General features: G+C 42.5%; 1 protein-coding gene across 1 annotated transcript in view; it reads right to left on the bottom strand.

Annotated features, from left to right (window-relative positions):
• The window catches only part of peak1 (pseudopodium-enriched atypical kinase 1), a 269,483-nt gene extending 245,421 nt beyond the window's left edge, over positions 1-24,062 (bottom strand). The window contains exon 1 of the mRNA XM_084169057.1: positions 23,665-24,062. The gene's annotated coding sequence lies outside the window, so the exon portion shown is untranslated. The remainder of the gene's footprint in view (positions 1-23,664) is intronic.
• Positions 24,063-24,570: the final 508 nt, after the last annotated feature.

The following is a 24,570-nucleotide window of genomic DNA, read 5'->3' as shown; positions in this document are numbered from 1 at the left end:
AATGCTGGCATTAAGATTGCACCAAATGAGCTGTATAAGGCCATAAGTGAACAGGAAAACGCTCATCCAGAGGCAGTGCTCCTAGTGTCCGGGGACTTTAATGCAGGGAAGCTTAAATCCGTTCTACCTAATTTCTACCAGCATGTTAAATGTGCAACCAGAGGAAAAAAAAAAAACTCTAGACCACCTTTACTCCACACACAGACACGCATACAAAGCTCTCCCTCGCCCTCCATTTGGCAAATCTGACCATAACTGTATCCTCCTGATAAGCTAAAACTAAAGCAGGAAGCACCAGTGACTCGGTTAATTAAAAAAAGTGGTCAGATGACGCAGATTCCAAGCTACAGGACAGTTTTGCTAGCACAGACTGGAACATGTTCCGGGATTCTTCAGATAGCATTGAGGAGTACACCACATCAGTCACTGGCTTCATCAATAAGTGCATCGATGATGTTGTCCCCACAGTGACCGTACGTACATACCCCAACCAGAAGCCATGGATAACAGGAAACATCCGCACTGAGCTAAAGGGTAGAGCTGCCGCTTTCAAGGAGCGGGACTCTAACCCGGACGCTTATAAGAAATCCCGCTATGCCCTCCGACGAACCATCAAACAGACAAAGAGTCAATAGAGGACTAAGATTGAATCGTACTACACCAGCTCTGACGCTCGTCGGATGTGGCAGGGCTTGAAAACTATTACAGACTACAAAGGGAAGCACAGCCGCGAGCTGCCCAGTGACACAAGACTTCCAGACGAGCTAAACCACTTCTATGCTTGCTTCGAGGCAAGCAACACTGAAGCATGCATGAGAGCACCAGCTGTTCCGGATGACTATGTGATCAAGCTCGCCGTAGCCGATGTGAGTAAGACTTTTAAGCAGGTCAACATTCACAAGGCCGCAGGGCCAGACGGATTACCAGGACGTGTACTCCGACCATGTGCTGACCAACTGGCAATTGTCTTCACTGACATTTTCAACATGTCCCTGACTGAGTCTGTAATACCAACATGTTTCAAGCAGACCACCATAGTCCCCGTGCCCAAGGACACTAAGATAACCTGCCTAAAATGACTACCTACCCGTAGCACTGACGTCTGTAGCCATGAAGTGCTTTGAAAGGCTGGTCATGGCTCACATCAACACCATTATCCCACAAACCCTAGACCCACTCCAATTTGCATACCGCCCCAACAGATCCACAGATGATGCAATCTCTATTGCACTCCACACTGCCCTTTCCCACCTGGACAATAGGAACACCTACATGAGAATGCTATTCATTGACTACAGCTCAGCGTTCAACACCATAGTGCCCTCAAAGCTCATCACTAAGCTAAGGACCCTGGAACTAAACACCTCCCTCTGCAACTGGATCCTGGACTTCCTGACGGGCCACCCCCAGGTAGTAAGGGTAGGTAACAACACATTTGGAATTACCTGGATTTCTGCATAAATTGGTCATAAAATGTGATCTGATCTTCATCTAAGTCACAACAATAGACAAACCCAGTGTGCTTAAACTAATAACACACAAATTATTGTATTTTTCTTGTCTATATTGAATACATCATTTAAACATTCACATTGTAGGTTGGAAAAAGTATGTAAACCCCTAGGCTAATGACTTCTCCAAAAGCTAATTGGAGTCATGAGTCAGCTAACCTGGAGTCCAACCAATGAGACGAGATTGGAGATGTTGGTTAGTGCTGCCCTGCCCTATAAAAAAACACTACAAAATTTGAGATTGCTATTCACAAGAAGCATCGCCTGATGTGAACCATGCCTTGAACAAAAGAGATCTCAGAAGACCTAAGATTAAGAATTGTTGACTTGCATAAAGCTGTAAAGGGTTACAAAAGTTTCTCTAAAAGCCTTGATCAGTCCACAGTAAGACAAATTGTCTATAAATGGAGAAAGTTCAGCACTGTTGCTTCTCTCCCTAGGAGTGGCCATCCTGCAAAGATGACTGCAAGAGCACAGCGCAGACTGCTCAATGAGGTTAAGAAGAATCCTAGTGTCAGGTAAAGACTTACAGAAATCTCTGGAACATGCTAACATCTCTGTTGATGAGTCTACGATAAATAAAACACTAAACAAGAATGGTGTTCATGGGAGGACACAAAAACATTGCTGAACGTCTGAAGTTCGCAAAAGAGAGCTGGATGTTCCACAGCGCTACCAGCAAAATAATCTGTGGACAGATTAAACTAAAGTTGAGTTGTTTGGAAGGAACACACAACACTGTGTAGAGAAAAAAAGGCACAGCACACCAACATCAAAACCTCATCCCAACTGTAAAGTATGGTGGAGGGAGCATCATGGTTTGGGGCTGCTTTGCTGCCTCAGGTCCTGGACAGCTTGCTATCAACGACGGAAAAATGAATTCCCAAATTCATCAAGACATTTTGCAGGAGAATGTAAGGCTATCTGTCCGCCAACTGAAGCTCAACAGAAGTTGGGTGATCCAACAGGACTACAACCCAAAACACAGAAGTAAATCAACAACAGAATAGCTTCAACAGAAGAAAACATGCCTTCTGGAGTGGCCCAGTCAGAGTCCTGACCTCAACCCGATTGAGATGTTGTGGCTTGACCTCAAGAGAGCTGTTCACACCAGACATCCTAAGAATATTGCTGAACTGAAACAGTTTTATAAAGAGGAATGGTCCAGAATTCCTCCTGACCATTGTGCAGGTCTGATCCACAACTACAGAACATGTTTGGTTGAGGTTATTGCTGCCAAAGCAGGGTCAACCTGTTATTCAATCCAAGGGTTAACATACTTTTGTTTACATGGTGTGTTCAATAAAGACATGAAAACACATAATTGTTTGTGTGTTATTAGTTTAAGCAGACTGTATGTCTATTGTTGTGACTTAGATGAAGTTTTATGACCAATTTATGCAGAAATCCAGATAATTCCAAATGGTTCACATACTTTTTCTTGCCACTGTATGTGTTATAGCCTAATGCAAATGCAAGTTTATCAATAATGAGTGTTACCTAACATAGTTTGGACTTTTATCTCAGACACGTCAGGTACCGGATACTGGTGCTTAGATTAAGAGCTGTGGGATTCCTTCCTAAGGGTGCTGAGCTAAATTATACAGGAAACTGGATTCATTTTGAGACTGAGAATTTCCAGAGTATTGGCAGGTCTTGCATCAAAAGCCTTAGGCTGCTGGAGTTAGTTTCCGATGAAAGGAACTATTATGTGACGCAACAGCTGTTCTGATGAAACACTCAATAACATCCTCATCAGTCCATTGCACAGTGGTACCTGACTGAAAACTTCCTGTTGCCAACAAAATACTTTGTTGTCCTACAGAAAACAGTAGATGGGTAAAATACCCCTTATTTTAGCATAAGTATTGTAATTACGTGTATCTATTTTCAAAAGTAAGGTTATATTGTTGTATTAGGATGTGGATATTTGTGGTTCTAAGGTATTTTAGATGTGGACCAAAAACTGTCTTGGGATATCAAACAACAGTATAGATACAGTGGGGAAAAAAAGTATTTAGTCAGCCACCAATTGTGCAAGTTCTCCCACTTAAAAAGATGAGAGAGGCCTGTAATTTTCATCATAGGTACACGTCAACTATATGACAGGCAAATTGAGATTATTTTTTTTCTCCAGAAAATCACATTGTAGGATTTTTATTGAATTTATTTGCAAATTATGGTGGAAAATAAGTATTTGGTCACCTACAAACAAGCAAGATTTCTGGCTCTCACAGACCTGTAACTTCTTCTTTAAGAGGCTCCTCTGTCCTCCACTCGTTACCTGTATTAATGGCACCTGTTTGAACTTGTTATCAGTATAAAAGACACCTGTCCACAACCTCAAACAGTCACACTCCAAACTCCACTATGGCCAAGACCAAAGAGCTGTCAAAGGACACCAGAAACAAAATTGTAGACCTGCACCAGGCTGGGAAGACTGAATCTGCAATAGGCAAGCAGCTTGGTTTGAAGAAATCAACTGTGGGAGCAATTATTAGGAAATGGAAGACATACAAGACCACTGATAATCTCCCTCGATCTGGGGCTCCACGCAAGATCTCACCCCGTGGGGTCAAAATGATCACAAGAACGGTGAGCAAAAATCCCAGAACCACACGGGGGGACCTAGTGAATGACCTGCAGAGAGCTGCGACCAAAGTAACAAAGCCTACCATCAGTAACACACTACGCCGCCAGGGACTCAAATCCTGCAGTGCCAGACGTGTCCCCCTGCTTAAGCCAGTACATATCCAGGCCCGTCTGAAGTTTGCTAGAGTGCATTTGGATGATCCAGAAGAGGATTGGGAGAATGTCATATGGTCAGATGGTCAAAATATAACTTTTTGGTCAAAACTCAACTCATCGTGTTTGGAGGACAAATAATGCTGAGTTGCATCCAAAGAACACCATACCTACTGTGAAGCATGGGGGTGGAAACATCATGCTTTGGGGCTGTTTTTCTGCAAAGGGACCAGGACGACTGATCCGTGTAAAGGAAAGAATGAATGGGGCCATGTATCGTGAGATTTTGAGTGAAAACCTCCTTCCATCAGCAAGGGCATTGAAGATGAAACGTGGCTGCGTCTTTCAGCATGACAATGATCCCAAACACACCGCCCGGGCAACGAAGGAGTGGCTTCGTAAGAAGCATTTCAAGGTCCTGGAGTGGCCTAGCCAGTCTCCAGATCTCAACCCCATAGAAAATCTTTGGAGGGAGTTGAAAGTCTGTGTTGCCCAGCGACAGCCCCAAAACATCACTGCTCTAGAGGAGATCTGCATGGAGGAATGGGCCAAAATACCAGCAACAGTGTGTGAAAACCTTGTGAAGACTTACAGAAAACGTTTGACCTGTGTCATTGCCAACAAAGGGTATATAACAATGTATTGAGAAACTTTTGTTATTGACCAAATACTTATTTTCCACCATAATTTGCAAATCAATTCATTAAAAATCCTACAATGTGATTCTCTGCACAATTGGTGGCTGACAAAATAAAAAAATTCCCCACTGTAAGTGCACCCCGTACTTCTTGAAAAACCATACTAATCAAATAACGGATGTTTTACAAGAAATCTATACAATAGGTGTAAGCAGTGGTCCTAGCAAATAATTAAAGTTACCAGCACAGCACACCCATTAGCTTATTATCATTACCGAAATGAAGATTCTCATTAGCGAAACGGACCTAAAAATGATGCGGTAATGAGAGGCCCTTAGATCAATCTGCAAGTAATAGGAGACCGTCATTATGAGTCATCAAACAATTGACCACATCACTAAAGCCCATTCATGACTCCATGTTGGTAAGGTAACGGTTCTCCCCAATTTGAGCGTTTTAGTCATTTCGGTAATGAAAAGGTAAAGTGTGGTAAAGGGGGTGTTTGAGAACAAGATCCTCATTCTAAAGACATACAGTGTGTGTTAGTGAAGAAATTAAATGAACTTGTGCTCATCTAACGACTACTCCTCTAGATCAGTGGTTCCCAACAGGGCCTGATGATTAGTTGACAAGTTCAATCAGGTGTGCTTGTCCTAGGCTACAATACAAATGTGTAATTTTGGGGGTACGAGGACCGTATTTGGGAACCACTGCTCTAGATGATTAATCATGGGTATGGATGAACTGGGCTGGTGTGGTTACAAGTGGTCTGCGGTTGTGAGGCCGGTTGGACGTACTGCCAAATTCTCTAAAATGATGTTGGAGGCGGCTTGTGGTAGAGGAATGAACATTACATTCTCTGGCAACAGCCCTGGTGGACATTCCTGCAGTCAGCAGGACTTGAGCCATCTGTGGCATTGTGTTGTGTGACAAAACTGCACATTTTAGAGTGGCCTTTTATTGTCCCCAGCACAAGGTGCACCTGCGCAATGATCATGCTGTGTAATCCGCTTCTTGATATGCCACACCTGTCAGGTGGATGGATTATCTTGGCAAAGGAGATATTTGTGAAACATAAGCTTTTTGTGCATCCAAACATTAAAACAGAATTCAATAATACAACACAATGTATTGAACTCAGTAGGAAATCAACTAAATGTATTGAATTTATTATAAAATTCATTAATTTGCCCCAGTTAATTATAAGACATGAACAAAATGCATCAGTGATTAGTGGTCACAATACCAACATTTTACTAACAATACGATACCAGGCCAAGTATCACGGTACCGAGTAGTATCAAGATACCACATCGGAAAGATTCACCTAGTGTCCTGTTCGACCCGTCCCCCGGACGCTTGTTCCTGTTTTCCAAACATGTGCTATACAAAAAGCTGGTCACTGATATTCATACTTTAACTCAATACAACACATACTGAATTTAACTTTACATTGTTCACTGTATAATATAATAGAATGGCTAATTTGCTCATATTTGCAAAGGCCTACATGTGATTTGGCTGGAGGAATGGTAGGAAGGAATATACAGTACATGCATAATGATCTGTATATCATTGTGGCAGTAAGGGGAGAACACCGCATGAAACCTTCTACTCTTCAGTTAACACACAGACACACTCTCCCTCCCACACTCTCTGTCTCCCTCCCTACCAAAAACACACACACCACTTTCTCTACCAAAAATACACACACAGCTCCCAACTTGAAAAACGTTAGGCACCAAACAGAATGTAAGGAGCACCAGAAAGACAAAGATTTTTTATACAGTTAGGCCTATATGAATCCTACCTTTGAAGCACATCTCATTATTAGTAGACCCTTTTCCTTACTTCCTGTCCCAACCGAATATGCCTAGACCGACTGTCAAGTTACCAGGTTGGTAGCTAGTTAGGTAACATGACTGAACAACATTGTTTGTTATCAAACCAATAATTAGCTAGCTGGAATTAGTTTGTGACATGGTTAGTGAAATTACAGTGCATTCTGAAAGTATTCAGACCCCTTGACTATTTCCACATATTGTTACGTTACAGACTTACTTTAAAATGGATTAAATATATATTTTATCAGGATAAGAATATTTAGCAAATTTCTTTATAAAAAGACAGCCTTGACTCTTCTTGTGTATGACGCTACAAGCTTGGCACACCTGTATTTGGGGAGTGTTTTTTCCATTCTTCTCTGCAGATCCTCTCAAGCTCTGTCAGGTTGGATGGGGTGTGTTGCTGCACAGCTATTTTCAGGTCTTTCCAGAGATGTTCGATCAGGTTCAAGTCCGGGCTCTGGCTGGGCCACCCAAGGACATTAAAAGAGACTTGTCCGGAAGCCACTCCTGCGTTGTCTTTGGCTGTGTGCTTAGGGTCGTTGTCCGGTTGGAAAGTGAACCTTCGCCCCATCAAGGTTCTCTCTGTACTTTGCTCTGTTCATCTTTCCCTCGATCCTGACTAGTCTCCCAGTCCCTGCAACTGAAAAACATCCCCACAGCACGATGCTGCCCCAACCATGCTTCACTGTAAGGATGGTGCTTGGTTTCCTCCAGACATGACGCTTTGCATTCAGGCCAAAGAGTTCAATCTTGGTTTTATCATACCAGAGAATATTGTTTCCCATGGTCTGAGAGTCTTTTAGGTGCCTTTTGGCAAATTCCAAGAGGCCTGTCATGTGCCTTTTAATGAGGAGTGGCTTCCGTCTGGGCACTCTACCATAAAGGCCTGATTGGTGGAGTGCTGCAGAGATGGTTGTCCTTCTGGAAGGTTCTCCCATATCCACAGAGGAACTGTGGAGCTCTGTCAGTGTGACCATCGGGTTCTTGGTCACCTCCCTGACCAAGGCCCTTCTCCTCCAACTGCTCAGTTTGAAGGGCGGCCAGCTCTAGGAAGAGTCTTGGTGGTTCCAAACTTCTTCCATTTAAGAATGATGGAGGCCACTGTGTTCTTGGGGACCTTCAATCCTGCAGACATTTTTTTTTTAACCCTTCCCCAGATCTGTGCCCTGACACAATCCTGACTTGGTCCTCTATGGACAATTCCTTCGACCTCATGGCTAGGGCTGTGGCGGTCACAAAATTTCGTCAGCCGGTGATTGTCAAGCAAATAACTGTCGGTCTCATGGTAATTGATCGTTAATAAACATAAACACATTTAGCATCTCCTGGCTTCCACACATAGCCTACAAGCCACTGATGCAGACATTTGGAAAATCTAGATTTTAAAATATAACCTACACCTAAATCCATTATTTATTTTAGACAAGTCTAAAGAAACATGATATGAAGAAAATGTAGTCCATTTCAGAAGAACAGAATAGCATACTCTGAGTTGTCCTTATGTTAGGTCCAGATCTGGCTATGCCAAATGGCTGTGGGCTACACTAGTTAATTTAGCAGACAAGATTTGCTTAGAATACCATGGCATTTTTTATATTATGAAGAATACAATTGAACAAAGCTGAATAAAATATAAAGTATATTTTCTCCAAAACAATTTGAGGGAGTGATGTCATCACTTCTCCTTTCTCAATGACGGAATTTTTTTGCGGCTATTCTGTGTTGAGCAGTTAACAAAGAAATAGGTATTCCTATATGCTTAATTTAGAGTTATTAATGTAACTTCAGTTGTTGTAGAAATTTTGGGCTATATGTTTTCATTTTTAATACATTGTAAGGCTGCATAATGCAACTCTCATGATGATTTGAAAAAAGTTGCTTGAAAGGCATGAGCTCTGCTTTTTTTTGCGCAGGCTGTACACACTTCATCAGTCTCTCATTCACAATTTGACAAGCACATGATAATGCCTCGAATTTCACGGCGGCATCCCCTTTGTGTGGCCATAATGCACCCTAAACAAATCCATGCCTTTTGCGGTCAGTGGCCGTTGTGCCCTTGGCCTGGAGTGCTGCGTTGTGCCCTTCTCCCTGAGTGCTTTGAAGCACTTCTCACTCACACATGGCTCTCCATCACGTGATCGGGTCTTTCTCACAGGCTACAAGTGAAGACAGACAACGCGGACGCAACTGCGCGTCCTTATCCAATTCGGAGGTGCATATTGAAGATATTGGAAAAACTGTCCACATTTACATTTCGTCAGCCAACAAGATGAGTAGGCCTAACGAACAGCAAAAGCACAAGCCTATGTCAATCTACTATACCCCATAGCACAAAAGTTGACCTATTTTATTCTGTGCAATAAATAAATATTCCAAACATAGTCTGGGACAGTTGTGGGATGCCATAGATCCCAAATTAATACAACCACTAGCATCCCCAAAACAATTTGGCCGCAATGTGGCTGACACAACAGATCAGAACATTTAGCTTAAAATGTTGATAAACTATTAGGCTATTTCTTCACATTATAAGCACAGCAATGCGCACATGGCAGTATGCTATAAGCGCGAATGTTCCATTAGCGGAAAAACACCATTATCAATTATTATTGACCACAAATGTGATTTTGCATGTAATGCTTTTACATAAAAGGTGCATTTTTATGGTGAAAATGATCTTACCCAAACCTGAAACTCACTCGCTGCTTATGTATGCCAGTTAGGCTCTACACCCCTTGTAAAGCAGATCAATGTGCTTAATTTTAAGAAGTTAGTTGGCCATGTTAGTTGTGACACAAACCTTATCAAAACATAAAGGTCTATGGGCTAGGCTACATGAGGTGTGCGACCATGATTAGAAAAAGTTGCAAAAAAAAGGCATTGTTCCTATCACAAGTGATAATATATAATTCACAAGTGATAGGCTAATATTGTCACCCATCAGACTATACTTGATTTAATCTTGTCTTTACATATACTGAATAATATATGTGTGGAATATGTTTTGATTTAGAATGGACCATTATCATGCACCTGTCTCGAAACAGGGGGAAAAAATACATGTCACCTATGCACTTAAATAGTGAATGGAGGACGCTTTCCCGTGGTTCATTTTCATGCCAGCCAGGTAGGCTATACTCCTGTTGTAAAGATAATCAATGTGCTTAATATTAGGAAAGTTGAGAAATAAATATAGTAGGCCTAGCCTATAGAAAGCTGATGGGATCCTCTTTTTAACAGAGGCCATCACTCTGTTTTCTCGCACAATTGCATAGCCTATAGAAACGTTGAGCAACATGAGCTCAAGGCCTCTCATTAAGTGTTTGATTAGATTTTTGAAAACATTTGCATTGATGTCATAGTGATTAGAGGGACAATAGAGTGCTGAGTACCAGGCAGTTAGCAAGTTTGGTAGGCTACTAATGACCATCAGCAGCATCAGACCTTGGAGAAGCCTAATTACGGTAACTAAACGGTCACGTGGAATTTGACTGCCTTCATGACTCGTGACCGCCGGTGTGGCGATAATACGGTTACTCATGGCTTAGTTTTTGCTCTGACATGCACTGTCAACTGTGGGACCTTATATTGACAGGTGTGTGCCTTTCCAAATCATGTCCAATCAATTGAATTTACCACAGGTGGACTCCAATCAAGTTGTAGAAACATCTCAAGGATGATCAATGGAAACAGGATGCACCTGAGCTCAATTTCAAGTCCCATAGCAAAGGGTCTGAACAATTATGTAAATAAGGTTTTTTATGTTTTATAAATTTGCAAACATTTCAAAAAACTGTTTTCGCTTTGGCATTATGGGGTATTGTATGTAGATTGATGAGGATTCTTTTTCTTTTTAATCCATTTTAGAATAAGGCTGTAACTTAAGAAAATGTGGAAAAAGGGAAGGGGTCTGAATACATTCCGAATGCACTGTATAACATCACATTGTTGTTTTTCTATTACAAAGTGTGATTGAGAGATAAAACATGAAGATTTTTTTTTTTTTTTTTAAGACAGAAACCTGGAAAAACTAAACTCAGAAAACAGAATCAGGGAAAAAATAAACAGATTTTATTGGGCCATAGTCTTCAAAATGATAGAAAACCTTGATGACAATACACTAACTCAATTTGCTACTGTCATGGTTAAAGCTGACCTGGAGAATGTACCTATTTTTGGGGGCATGTTTCGAAACCTTGTGTAGAAGCGGCCCATGCTTTTGCCACTGGGGTCCCTAACGTCCCTGAATCTCTGCTTTTGCCTTGCGCTTTTTGAACAGGCCTTCACACGTTGCTGTGCTGCTCATGTGACCAACAGAGGGCAGCACTGACTACAGTAGGAGTGCATGAGTTGCATCTCATATCAGTCATGAAATATGCAGCTGGTGTTGCAGTGCCAGGCATGAATAAGTAGTAAGGGCATGCATCGCAATCACTGTTGGTCGAAGACAAAGTATACACGCATGACGGTAAACGGTTACACAAGTCCAGGCATTCATTTAATCAGCGGGAGTCTGAGAAATAATATAATCATGTCAGGGGTTGGAATGTAACACAGCTGGAACAGACCCTCGGAGCAATCTCCAAAATAAGCCTTCCCATTCAGGGTCACAGTCTATTCAAAGGCCAGCGCCATAACGCACATGGGCTCCAACTTCCACTGTTATCGTTTCAGTGCCATGACAGAATAAACACTCAAATGGGGTATGAGAAGTTCTTCACTTTCAGTTATAATCACATAGGCTCAGTCAGTTACATTAATACTGTCCAAACTATATTGACCAGAAATTCTAAATTGTCATTTAGACAATTCTGAAGAGTAGTCGTGATGGAGGCAACCCACTATTCCATCCTAACGTACTCAACTGAAATTCAAGTGGAAATATGTAACTTTTTGGGCAAGGCTCCAAATGCACATATTCATGTGAGCTATAGATCTATCATTGTACTTGAAAGCAAGTCTAAGAAGCAGTAGATCTGTTCTAGATGCGCCATATCTTCGCTTCCCGTTCTTAAGTTTAGTTTTTGCGTCTTTTACTTTCGATTTTGTAAACCAGCTTCAAACAGCTGAAACTACAATATTTTTGGTTATGGAAAATATATTTCACAGCGGTTTAGATGGTACAATGATTCTCTACACTAGCTTATTTTGTCACATACATTTTAAATTAGGCGAACTATTAGAGTTTTAGCAACCAGGAAATGGCGGAGCGATTTCTGCATATTGTAACTTTAAAGTTGGTGCATAGTTAGGAAAATAATAAGATAGTTATCTTAGTTGATTTGGATGACTAAGTTTGATGCAAGCAAGCAAGAAGTCAGGCTAAGATTGAAGTTCATATTCAGACCATTATCTAGAGATTCTAGGTCAAAAACACAGGGGGGACCACCTGGTTTCTAGGCTAGATGGTATCTAGATGGTGCTGTAATGTGATCAGATATACCTCACAGTGCCCAAGGCAGGCCAAGCCACAGCAATTATGTTTGTCAGGAGCTCAAATAATAATGTGAAGGATTTCCACATCCATCAGCTTTTGAAAGAAAACATTAACAAGTTGCCTTAACGCTTTTACGAGGCAGGAGACAGGTGAGAATTCTGGGAGAAGTCTCTACTAAAAAGGCTTTCGTCACAATAGCCCTGCCATCTCTTTCCTTTCCCAAGTCGACTTTATGGACCCCACTGGGAACTGCGAGGCAATCTCACCCTGTTTTATATATATATATATATATATATATATACACACACACACACACACACACACACACATACATACACATACATACACAGATATACACACACACACACACACACACACACACACACACACACACACACACACACATACAGTATCTCACAAAAGTGAGTACACCCCTCACATTTTTGTAAATATTTGAGTATATCTTTTAATGTGACAACACTGAAGAAATGACACTTTGCTACAATGTAAAGTAGTGAGTGTAATGCTTGTATAACAGTGTACATTTGCTGTCCCCTCAAAATAACACAACACACAGCCATTAATGTCTAAACCACTGGCAACAAAAGTGAAAATGTCCAAATTGAGCCCAAAGTGTCAATATTCTGTGTGGCCATCATCATTTTCCAGCACTGCCTTAACCCTCTTGGGCATGGAGTTCACCAGAGCTTCACAGGTTGCCACTCGAGTCCTCTTCCACTCCGCCATGACGACATCACGGAGCTGGTGGATGTTAGAGACCTCGCACTCCTCCACCTTCCGTTTGAGGATGCCCCACATATGCTCAATAGGGTTTCGGTCTGGAGACATGCTTGGCCAGTCCATCACCTTTACCCTCAGCTTCTTTAGCAAGGCAGGGGTCGTCTTGGAGGTGTGTTTGGGGTCGTTATCATGTTGGAATACTGCCCTGCGGCCCAGTCTCCGAAGGGAGGGGATCATGCTCTGCTTCAGTATGTCACAATATATGTTGGCATTCATGGTTCCCTCAATGAACTGTAGCTCCCCAGTGCCGGCAGCACTCATGCAGCCCCAGACCATGACACTCCCACCACCATGCTTGACTGTAGGCAAGACACACTTGTCTTTGTACTCCTCACCTGGTTGCCGCCACACACGCTTGACACCCTCTGAACCAAATAAGTTTATCTTGGTCTCATCAGACCACAGGACATGGTTCCAGTAATCCATGTCCTTAGTCTGCTTGTCTTCAGCTAACTGTTTGCGGGCTTTCTTGTGCATCATTTTTAGAAGCGGCTTCCTTCTGGGACGACAGCCATGCAGACCAATTTGATGCAGTGTGTGGCGTATGGTCTGAGCACTGACAGGCTGACCCCCCACCCCTTCAACCTCTGCAGCAATGCTGGCAGCACTCATACGTCTATTTCCGAAAGACAACCTCTGGATATGACGCTGAGCACGTGCACTCAACTTCTTTGGTCGACCATGGCGAGGCCTGTTCTGAGTGGAACCTGTCCTGTTAAACCGCTGTATGGTCTTGGCCACCGTGCTGTAGCTCAGTTTCAGGGTCTTGGCAATCTTCTTATAGCCCAGGCCATCTTTATGTAGAGCAACAATTATTTTTTTCAGATCCTCAGAGAGTTCTTTGCCATGAGGTGCCATGTTGAACTTCCAGTGACCAGTATGAGGGAGCGTGAGAGTGATGTCACCAAATTTAACACACCTGCTCCCCATTCACACCTGAGACCTTGTAACACTAACGAGTCACATGAAACCGGGGAGGGAAAATGGCTAATTGGGCCCAATTTGTAAATTTTCACTTAGGGGTGTACTCACTTTTGTTGCCAGCGGTTTAAACATTAATGGCTGTGTGTTGAGTTATTTTGAGGGGACAGCAAATTTATACTATTATACAAGCTGTACACTCACTACTTTACATTGTAGCAAAGTGTCATTTCCTCAGTGTTGTCACATGAAAAGATATACTCAAATATTTACAAAAATGTGATGGGTGTACTCACTTTTGTGAGATACTGTATATACAGTGGGGAGAACAAGTATTTGATAACCTGCAAAATCGGCAGTGTTTCTTACTTACAAAGCATGTAGAGGTCTGTTTTTATCATAGGTACACTTCAACTGTGAGAGACGGAGTCTAAAACAAAAATCCAGAAAATCACATTGTATGATTTTTAAGTAATTAATTTGCATTTTATTGCATGACATAAGTATTTGATACATCAGAAAAGCAGAACTTAATATTTGGTACAGAAACCTTTGTTTGCAATTACAGAGATCATATGTTTCCTGTAGGTCTTGACCAGGTTTGCACACACTGCAGCAGGGATTTTGGCCCACTCCTCCATACAGACCTTCTCCAGATCCTTCAGGTTTCGGGGCTGTCGCTGGGCAATACGGACTTTCAGCTCCCTCCAAAGATTTTCTATTGGGTTCAGGTCTGGAGACTGGCTAGGCCACTCCAGGACCTTGAGATGCTTCTTACGGAGCCACTCCTTAGTTGCCCTGGCTGTGTGTTTCGGGTCGTTGTCATGCTGGAAGACCCAGCCACGACCCATCTTCAATGCTCTTACTGAGGGAAGGAGGTTGTTGGCCAAGATCACGCGATACATGGCCTCATCCATCCTCCCCTCAATACGGTGCAGTCGTCCTGTCCCCTTTGCAGAAAAGCATCCCCAAAGAATGATGTTTCCACCTCCATGCTTCACGGTTGGGATGGTGTTCTTGGGGTTGTACTCATCCTTCTTCCTCCAAACACGGCGAGTGGAGTTTAGACCAAAAAGCTCTATTTTTGTCTCATTCGACCACATGACCTTCTCCCATTCCTCCTCTGGATCATCCAGATGGTCATTGGCAAACTTCAGACGGGCCTGGACATGCGCTGGCTTGAGCAGGGGGACCTTGCGTGCGCTGCAGGATTTTAATCCATGACGGCGTAGTGTGTTACTAATGGTTTTCTTTGAGACTGTGGTCCCAGCTCTCTTCAGGTCATTGACCAGGTCCTGCCGTGTAGTTCTGGGCTGATCCGTCACCTTCCTCATGATCATTGTTGCCCCACTAGGTGAGATCTTGCATGGAGCCCCAGACCAAGGGTGATTGACCGTCATCTTGAACTTCTTCCATTTTCTAATAATTGCGCCAAAAGTTGTTGCTTTCTCAACAAGCTGCTTGCCTATTGTCCTGTAGCCCATCCCAGCCTTGTGCAGGTCTACAATTGTATCCCTGATGTCCTTACACAGCTCTCTGGTCTTGGCCATTGTGGAGAGGTTGGAGTCTGTTTGATTGAGTGTGTGGACAGGTGTCTTTTATACATGTAACGAGTTCAAACAGGTGCAGTTACAGGTAATGAGTGGAGAACAGGAGGGCTTCTCAAAGAAAAATGAACAGGTCTGTGAGAGCCGGAATTCTTACTGGTTGGTAGGTGATCAAATACTTATGTCATGCAATAAAATGCAAATTAATTACTTAAAAATCATACAATGTGATTTTCTGGATTTTTGTTTTAGATTCCGTCTTTCACAGTTGAAGTGTACATATGATAAAAATTACAGATCTCTACATGCTTTGTAAGTAGGAAAACCTGCAAAATCGGCAGTGTATCAAATACTTGTTCTCCCCACTGTACATACATACATATATATATACATTGTAGAATAATAGTGAAGACATCAAAACTATGAAATAACACATATGGAATCATGTAGTAACCAAAAAAAAGTGTTAAACAAAATATATTTTTTATTTGAGATTCTTGAAATAGCCACCCTTTGCCTTGATGACAGCTTTGCACACTCTTGGCATTCTCTCAATCAGCTTCACCTGGAATGCTTTTCCAACAGTATTGAAGGAGTTCCCACACAAGCTGAGCACTTGTTAGCTGCTTTTCCTTCACTCTGCCGTCCGACTCATCCCAAACCATCTCAATTGGGTTGAGGTCGGGGGATTGAGTAGGACAGGTCATCTGATGCAGCACTCCATCACTCTCCTTCTTGGTAAAATAGTCCTTACAGAACCTGGAGGAGTGTTGGGTCATTGTCCTGTTGAAAAACAAATGATAGTCCCACTAAGCCCAAACCAGATGGGATGGCGTATCGCTGTAGAATGCTGTGGTAGCCATACTGGTTAAGTGTGCCTTCAATTCTAAATAAATCACAGACAGTGTCACCAGCAAAGCACCTTCACACCATAACACCTCCTCCTCCGTACTTTACGGTGGGAAATACACATGCAGAGATCATCCGTTCACCCACACTGCGTCTCACAAAGACACTCCAATTTGTACTCCAGACCAAAGGACAACTTTCCACCGGTCTAATGTCCATTGCTCATGTTTCTTGGCCCAAGCAGATCTCTTCTTATTATTGGTGTCCTTTAGTAGTGGTTTCTTTGCAGCAATTTGACCATGAAGGCCTGATTCACGCAGTCTCCTCTGAACATTTGATGTTGAGATATGTCTGTTACTTGAACTCTGTGAAGCATTTATTTGGGCTGCAATTTCTGAGGCTGGTAACTATAATGAACTTATCCTCTGCAGCAGAGGTATCTCTGGGTCTTCCATTCCAGTGGTGGGCCTCATGACAGCCAGTTTCATCATAGCGCTTGATGGTTTTTGCGACTGCACTTGAAGAAACTTTCAAAGTTCTTGAAATTTTCCGTATTGACTGACCTTCATGTCTTAAAGTAATGACGGACTGTTGTTTCTCTTTGCTTATTTGAGCTGTTCTTGCCATAATATGGACTTGGTCTTTTACCAAATAGGGCTATCTTCTGTATATTCTCCCCCTACCTTGTCACAACACAACTGATTGGTTCAAACGCATTAAGAAGGAAAGAAATTCCACAAATTAACTTTTAAGAAAGCTGTTGGAAAAAGCATTCCTGGTGTAGCTGGTTGAGAGAATGCCAAGAGTGTGCAAAGCTGTCATCAAGGCAAAGGGTGGCTATTTGAAGAATCTCAAATATATTTTGATTCGTTTAACACTTTTACTACATACTACATTATTCCATGTGTTATTTCATAGTTTTGATGTCTTCCCTATTATTCTACAATGTAGAAAATAGTAAAAATAAAGAAAAACCCTTGAATGAATAGTTGTGTCCAAACTATCAAGAAGCTGATTAAACAGCATGATCATTACACAGATGCACCTTGTGCTGGGGACAATAAAAGGCCACTCTAAAATGTGCAGTTTTGTCACACGACACAATGCCACAGATGTCTCAAGTTGAGGGCGCGTGCAATTGGCATGCTGATGCAGGAATGTCGAGCAGAGCTGTTGCCAGTTAATGTAATGTAATGTTCATTATTCTACCACAAGCCGCCTCTAACGTTGTTTTAGGGTATTTGACAGTGCGTCCAACCAGCCTCACAACCGCAGACAACGTGTAACCACGCCAGCCCAGGACATCCACATCCGGCTTCTTCACCTGCGGGATTGTCTGAGCCCTCCACATCCATGGCTGCGCCCCTGCCCAGTCATGTGAAATCCATAGATTAGGGCCTAATTTATTTATTTATATTGACTGATTTCCTTATATGACATTTTTAAATCGTTGAAAGTGTTGCATTTATATTTTTGTTCAGTATATTTTACAGCCACTGTAATAAACTATAGTCTAATCATATTTAACTTAGTTTCCTTGGAAATAACTGCCACGTGATTCTCCGCCCACGAATAGGCAGCCTACTCTATTTCAATGAGACCACATATATAGATAGATGGGTTAGCTGACAACGTCACGAAAACGACGTGCGCACGTCAATGGGGCATAAGTCAGTGTGTTGTTGTGATTCTGGATGGCCAGATTGCTAGCAAGAATGACAAGAAACTGCCATGTGGGGAATCGTAAGTGGCTCGTTTCACCTTGTTCTTGATACCATGTCTTATTTTTAGGTGTTTTGACTGCTTTCATGTCAATGCGAATATGGCAAAAATTTTAGAAAAGCTACAAAAAAAGCACACAAAAACTGTAGAATAGCTAAATTGCTTGCCAAATCATGGCAGCTTTATCCCAAAGGGGAACGGCACCTCCTTACCTTCAGGTTCTGATCAGACCCTACAACCAAATGAGGGCACTACGTTCATCCACCTCTGGCCTGCTAGCCCCCCTAACTGTACGGAAGCACAGTTCCCGCTCTGCCCAGTCAAAGCTATTCGCTGCTCTGGCACCCCAATGGTGGAACAAGCTCCCCCACGCCGCCAAGACAGCGGCGTCACTGACCACCTTCCGGAGACACTTGAAACCCTACCTCTAAGGAATACCTGGAATAGTATAACAGTAATCCTGCTAGCTTTCTAATGCTTTAAATTGTAATGACTAAACTCCCATTGTAAAGGGAATAACACCCTGTTGAAACTGGAGTAAACGGTGAACAAGGATATTGATATGATTAGAAAGACGCACCTGTTTCAGTAACGCAGGTCGCGGCTCAAATGGGTGTGCAGTCCACCAAGGGAATTCATTTCAGAGAACCTTGAGTTTTTTACTAATAGCAGAACTTTTATGGTTTGTGCATGAATTCATTATTACCTTGCTCTCTTACTGAAGTTGGCAACGTATGTTCAAAAAGGGAAAAATAGCCTATGAAAACCCACACTCTTAGTAGGGTAATTAAAGACTCAATTTCCATGGCTGAACTGCACACCCCTAGCTAGACATTTACATTTATATTTACATTTTAGTCATTTAGCAGACGCTCTTATCCAGAGCGACTTACAGTTAGTGAGCGCATACATTATTTTATTTTTCATACTGGCCCCCCGTGGGAATTGAACCCACAACCCTGGCGTTGCAAACGCCATGCTCTACCAACTGAGCTACATCCCTGCCGGCCATTCCCTCCCCTACCCTGGACGACGCAGGGCCAATTATGCGCCGCCCTACGGGTCTCCCGGTCGCGGCCGGCTACGACAGAACCTGGATACGAACCAGGATCTCTAGTGGCACAGCTAGCACTGCGATGCAGTGCCTTCGACCACTGCGCCACTCGGGAGGCCCTAGAACTACACTGAACCATACACTGAATGTACAAAACATTAGGAACACCTTCCTAATATTGAGTTGCACTTCAACTGGGGGCATGGACTCTACAAGGAGTCGAAAGCGTTCCACAGGGATGCTGGCCCATGTTGACTCCAATGCTTCCCACAGTTGTGGATGTCCTTTGGGTGGTGGACCATTCTTGAGTGTGGAAAATGCAGCAGCGTTGCAGTTCTTGGCCAATAGCTTCGACCCCCAGATCATCAGGCTGCTGAAAAGCCACCACTAGTCAGCTACCTACTCCCCCTGTCCCCTCCTAACCCCCCACCCAAATGACATTTTACCCTGCCCCTACCCCAATGGACATTTAGCATGCTGAATAGCCACCACTAGTCAGCTGCCTACTCCAATCCCCCCCGGTCTTATTTCCCTTTGTCCTGCATTGTTGGAGCTTGGACCTGTACCCTGTAATTACAGTGAGTTCCAAAAGTATTGGGACATTGACATTGTGTGTTGTTTGGGATTTGAAATGATACAATGACTATGAGGTTAAAGTGCAGACTGTCAGCTTTAATTGGAGGGTATTTTACTCCATATCGGGTGAACCATTTAGAAATTACAGCACTTTTTAGGGGACCAAAGGTTTTGGGACAAATTCACTTGTGTGTATTAAAGCAGTCAAAAGTTTAGTATTTGGTTTCATATTCCTAGCACGCAATGATTACATCAAGCTTGTGACTCTACAAACTTGTTGGATGCATTTGCTGTTTGTTTTGGTTGTGTTTCACATTATTTTGTGCCCAATAGAAATGAATGGTAAATAATGTATTGTGTCATTTTGGAGTCACTTTTATTGTAAATAAGAATAGAATGTTTCTAAACACTACATTAATGTGGATGCTACAATGATTACGGATAGTCCTGAATGAATTGTGAATAATGATGAGTAAGAACTTCACAGACGCACAAATATCATACCCCAAGACATGCTAACCTCTCACTATTACAATAACAGGGGAGATTCGCATTTTGGGGGGGATATGATACTTGTCCCCCCTAGAATGGGTGGACTATGTACAAAAAGTGCTGTAATTTCTAAACGGTTCACCAGATATGGATGAAAATCAAATCAAATTGTATTTTATTAGTCACATACACATGTTTAGCAAATGTTATTGCGTGTATAGCAAAATGCTTGTGTTTCTAGCTCCAACAGTGCAGTAATATCTAACAAATTACCCTCAAATTAAAGCTGACAGTCTTCACTTTAACCTCATAGTTATTGTATAATTTCAAATATAAAGTGCTGGAGTACAGAGCCAAAAACAACAAAAAATGTGTCACTGTTGTCCCAATACTTTTGGAGCTCACTGTACATCTGTAACCCTGTACATGAGACTATTAAACTCTCTACTCTAATCTAATCATGCCACAATGTTTGAGTTTAGACAATGGATTAACTGAATAATACTTGGTTCAGTAAACAGCCAACTGGTTTGATAAACCAAGAAACCAAGTTTAAATTCAAGATAAAGAACATCATCTACGGTCTGCAATTGGCCCCTTCAGTTTCCTGTTAGCCTGCTGCAGTAGGTTATATTGTGTGGTGTTTCCCAGGCAGGCTAAAGCTGGGTCACACCTGTTCCCCTGCTAGCTCCTCCGGCCGGCTGAGGGGAAGGGAAGTGGTCAAAGGCCAGGGTGTCACATGACATTTCCTTTACAAGTCTGCTTGTGCTTGGCTGCCCCCCCCCCCTCCCAATCCTCCCCAAAATGAATAAGAGGTGAGTGTCTCTCTGAAACACAACCAAATAAAGACTCTCAGGTCAGGTCAAGTTCTGTGTCATCTCTCTGGCAAACTACCACACACATGCTATGCAGGGCTGGGAATTGCCAGGGACCTCATGATACGATATTATCACAGTACTTAGGTGCCAATTCTATGTATTGTGATTCAATACTGTGATTTTATTGCTATTCCATGGTCCAAACATATTGCTCACCATTTGTCTGCTGCAGAGGGACAAGAGAGAGTCATGAGAAAACGACTTTTAAACAGTCATGGAAATAAAAGTGCTGAAAACGAAATTGGCTCCCTATTTTAAAAGAAGATGGGGAACGAGCTATGAAGGAAAAATACTGGAATTTTGGTGCAGGTACAGCCAACTAGTGCGAAAATAATATTGCGATATTGTCATTACGATATATCATAAAAAATTATATTCCAATATGTAACTGTAATGATTTTATCCTCCACCACTAATGCCATGCTGAATTTGATTGATTTGAAAAAATGCGTACAACAGAGGTTTTTAGATACCTCTGGGGAACAGTGTAAGTGTAAACCAACCATCCACCATATAAAATGTTTATGATATGCAAAGTGAAAGGGAAAGAGCAAACAGAATGCCCACGTCCAAGGTGACGTCTGAGGAGTATTCCAAGCAATTCACGTTTCAAAAAAACATTTCAGTGACCCATTCAGTCAAAGACTGTCAGTGAGGCTTCTGAATTTCATTTTGACTGAAAATATAATGAATTGGGACTAGTCAGTTTTGACCTGGCTTGCCATGGAACAACCGTCTATTGTTTACACTAAAGGATTTTAGGTACTGTATGTTTTACAAGCTGGGAATCAATCCAAGTTGTCAAAGGCAAGGGCGGAAAGGGTTTTTGGCACATACTTGTGGGCTGGTATCGTCAACCTTAATTTGAAATCTCCCATCTCACTGTACCACCTAGCATTCACTGTAACAAGTGAAGAAGTAACAAAGTTAACCGCCTGCTATTGTGGACAGTATCAACTCATGAATGGTATCATAACAATGCTGAGGCACTTGTGTAAACAAAAACGGACACCTATAATCATCCACCAGACAAAGGAGGGAATTTGACACAAGTCACCTACACCATCTCTGGATCAGAAGATGATCCCCCTCAGTAACAGAGAAAGTATCTTAATTTCGGTAGGGCATTTAGTTCTCAGTACTCCAGTATAGCTTAAACCCGTCTAAATGACTATCGCCCCGAAGCACTCACATCTGTAGCCATGACATGCTTTGAAAGGTTGGTCATGGCTCACATCAACACCATCATCCTAGACACCATGGACCCATTCCAATTTCGCATACTGCCACAACAGATCCACAGATGACACAATCTCTATTCCACACACCTGGACAAGAGGAACACCTATGTGAGAATGCTGTTCATTGACTACAGCTCAGCGTTCAACACCATAGTGCCCTCCAAGCTCATCACTAAGCTACAGACCCTGGGACTGAACACCTCCCTCTGCAACTGGATCCTGGACTTCCTGATGGGCCTTTCCCAGGTGGTGAGGGAAGGCAGCAACACATCGACCACTCTGACCATCAACACGGGAGCCCCTCAGGGGTGCGTGCTTAGTCCCCTCCTGTACTCCCTGTTCACCCACGACTGCGTGGCAGCGCACAACTCCAACACCATCACTAAGTTTAATAAGACGACACGATGGTGGCAGGCCTGATCAGCAACGAACGATGAGACATCCTATAGGGAGGAAGTCAGAGACCTGGCAGTGTCGTGTCAGGACAACAACCTCTCCCTCAACGTCAGCAAGACAAAGGAGCGGATCGTGGACTACAGAAAACGGAGGGCCGAGCACGCCCCCCCATTCACATCAACGGGGATGTAGTGGAGTGGATCGAGAGCTTCAAGTTCCTCTGTGTCCACATCACTAAGGATGTATCATGGTCCACAAACACCAACACAGTCGTGAAAAGTGCACGACAACGCCTCTCCCCCCTCAGGAGGCTGAAAATATTTGGCATGGACCCTCAGATCCTCTTGGTATGGCAACTGCTTGGCATCCGACCTACCACAAGGCGCTACAGTTATATGTACATATCTACCTCAATTACCTCGTACCCCTGCCCATCTACTCGACACTGGTACCCAGTGTACATAGCCATGTTATTGTTACTCATTGTGTATTTACTATTACATTACTTTTTTATTATCAAAACAACTGGGAACTCGGAAATCGCCGACTTCCGACTTCAGGGCGTTCGAAACAACTGGGACCTCAGGGAAAAAAACGAGTTCCGACTGGCAAAAATCGATTTGAATCGTAATCCAACTCGGAATTCCAACTCAGGAACTCGGGCCTCTTTCTATAGCTCCGACTTTCCGACCTGAAGATCACTGACATAATGATTTACGTTCCCAGTTGTTTTAAACGCGGCATTAGTCTACAATTGTTGTTTACGACGCATGTGTGACTCCTTGTCCATACGTCATGGGTAACAGTCCAGACGAGTTTCAAACAGCCATTTAAACAAAGTTGTCAGCAAAATATTTTTTGACAACTGCTATATTGATGCACTACTTATGATAATTGAAGTGCCTCATTCTTGTACATGCTCTACAGAGTCCCATAGTGACCCAACTGTGCCAACGTTACAAAGTCACCATGCAATGAATGACCAGGTAATGTTTTACCACTTAATTACCTGCAGTAGCACGGACGAGTCAACGTTTCCCGTTGGTAGGCTGGCGACTACTTGGTGATATGTCTTTATCCAAGGAGCAACTAAGTAAAATATGTTTTATGAAAAATGTAAGAAGATCCTGTTCCAAAAAGACATGGCATATATTTTCGTCCCTGTCCACACAGGAACTTTACAGCAGAGACGATACTTTTGGTCGTTTCTATTCGGAAAGCATTTCAAGTTTATACCGTTAGGTCCTTTATCTTCTATCACGCTTCTTCAAATTCTTGACAATCATAATCCGCTCGTATGTTGCTGTCGTGTGCGGGGATAAAAATAACAAAAACCATCCTTCGGTATTTCAACAGTTCTGTCAGTGCTTCTGCGTAGACTAATATTTCACTCGTCTGCTTGCTACTATTCTGCTAGCAGCACTAACGATGACCTCAGTAATCTATGGTAATGTCAAAACCTTCAAAATAAAAGCCTACATTTCAAAACATCGTAAGGGGGAAAACTCATTCAAAAGATAAAAACATGTCGATTTTTATTATGCTTATAAGCAAATGCAATAAGGAATTTATGGTAATTGTTTTTACATATGTTTTAAAAACATTATTTTAAGGCCACTATTCAAAAATACAATGTTCAGACTAGTATGTTGTCAATTTTGGGCTTATAGTGAAAAAACTATTCTTCGTGCCGATGTAAAAGTTGGGTGGGGAGTACTCAGTAGGGTTTGTAGAATCTATATATGGTGTCATTTCATGGGGCACTGAATAATACGGAGTGTTGCTGGCCTTTTACTACACCTTTTTATCTTCTTATTCAACTGTTACCATGCACCTGCTAAAAAGATAGCTCAGATGTGCGAGTGCCTTTTGAATTTTGAACTACACCTTGCCTAAAAATCTGACTGTTACCATG

This window comes from Coregonus lavaretus (assembly GCF_964263955.1).
Source record: "Coregonus lavaretus genome assembly, chromosome: 9".
NCBI classification, from domain to species: domain Eukaryota; kingdom Metazoa; phylum Chordata; class Actinopteri; order Salmoniformes; family Salmonidae; genus Coregonus; species Coregonus lavaretus.
This window is presented reverse-complemented; position numbering and strand designations above follow the sequence as displayed.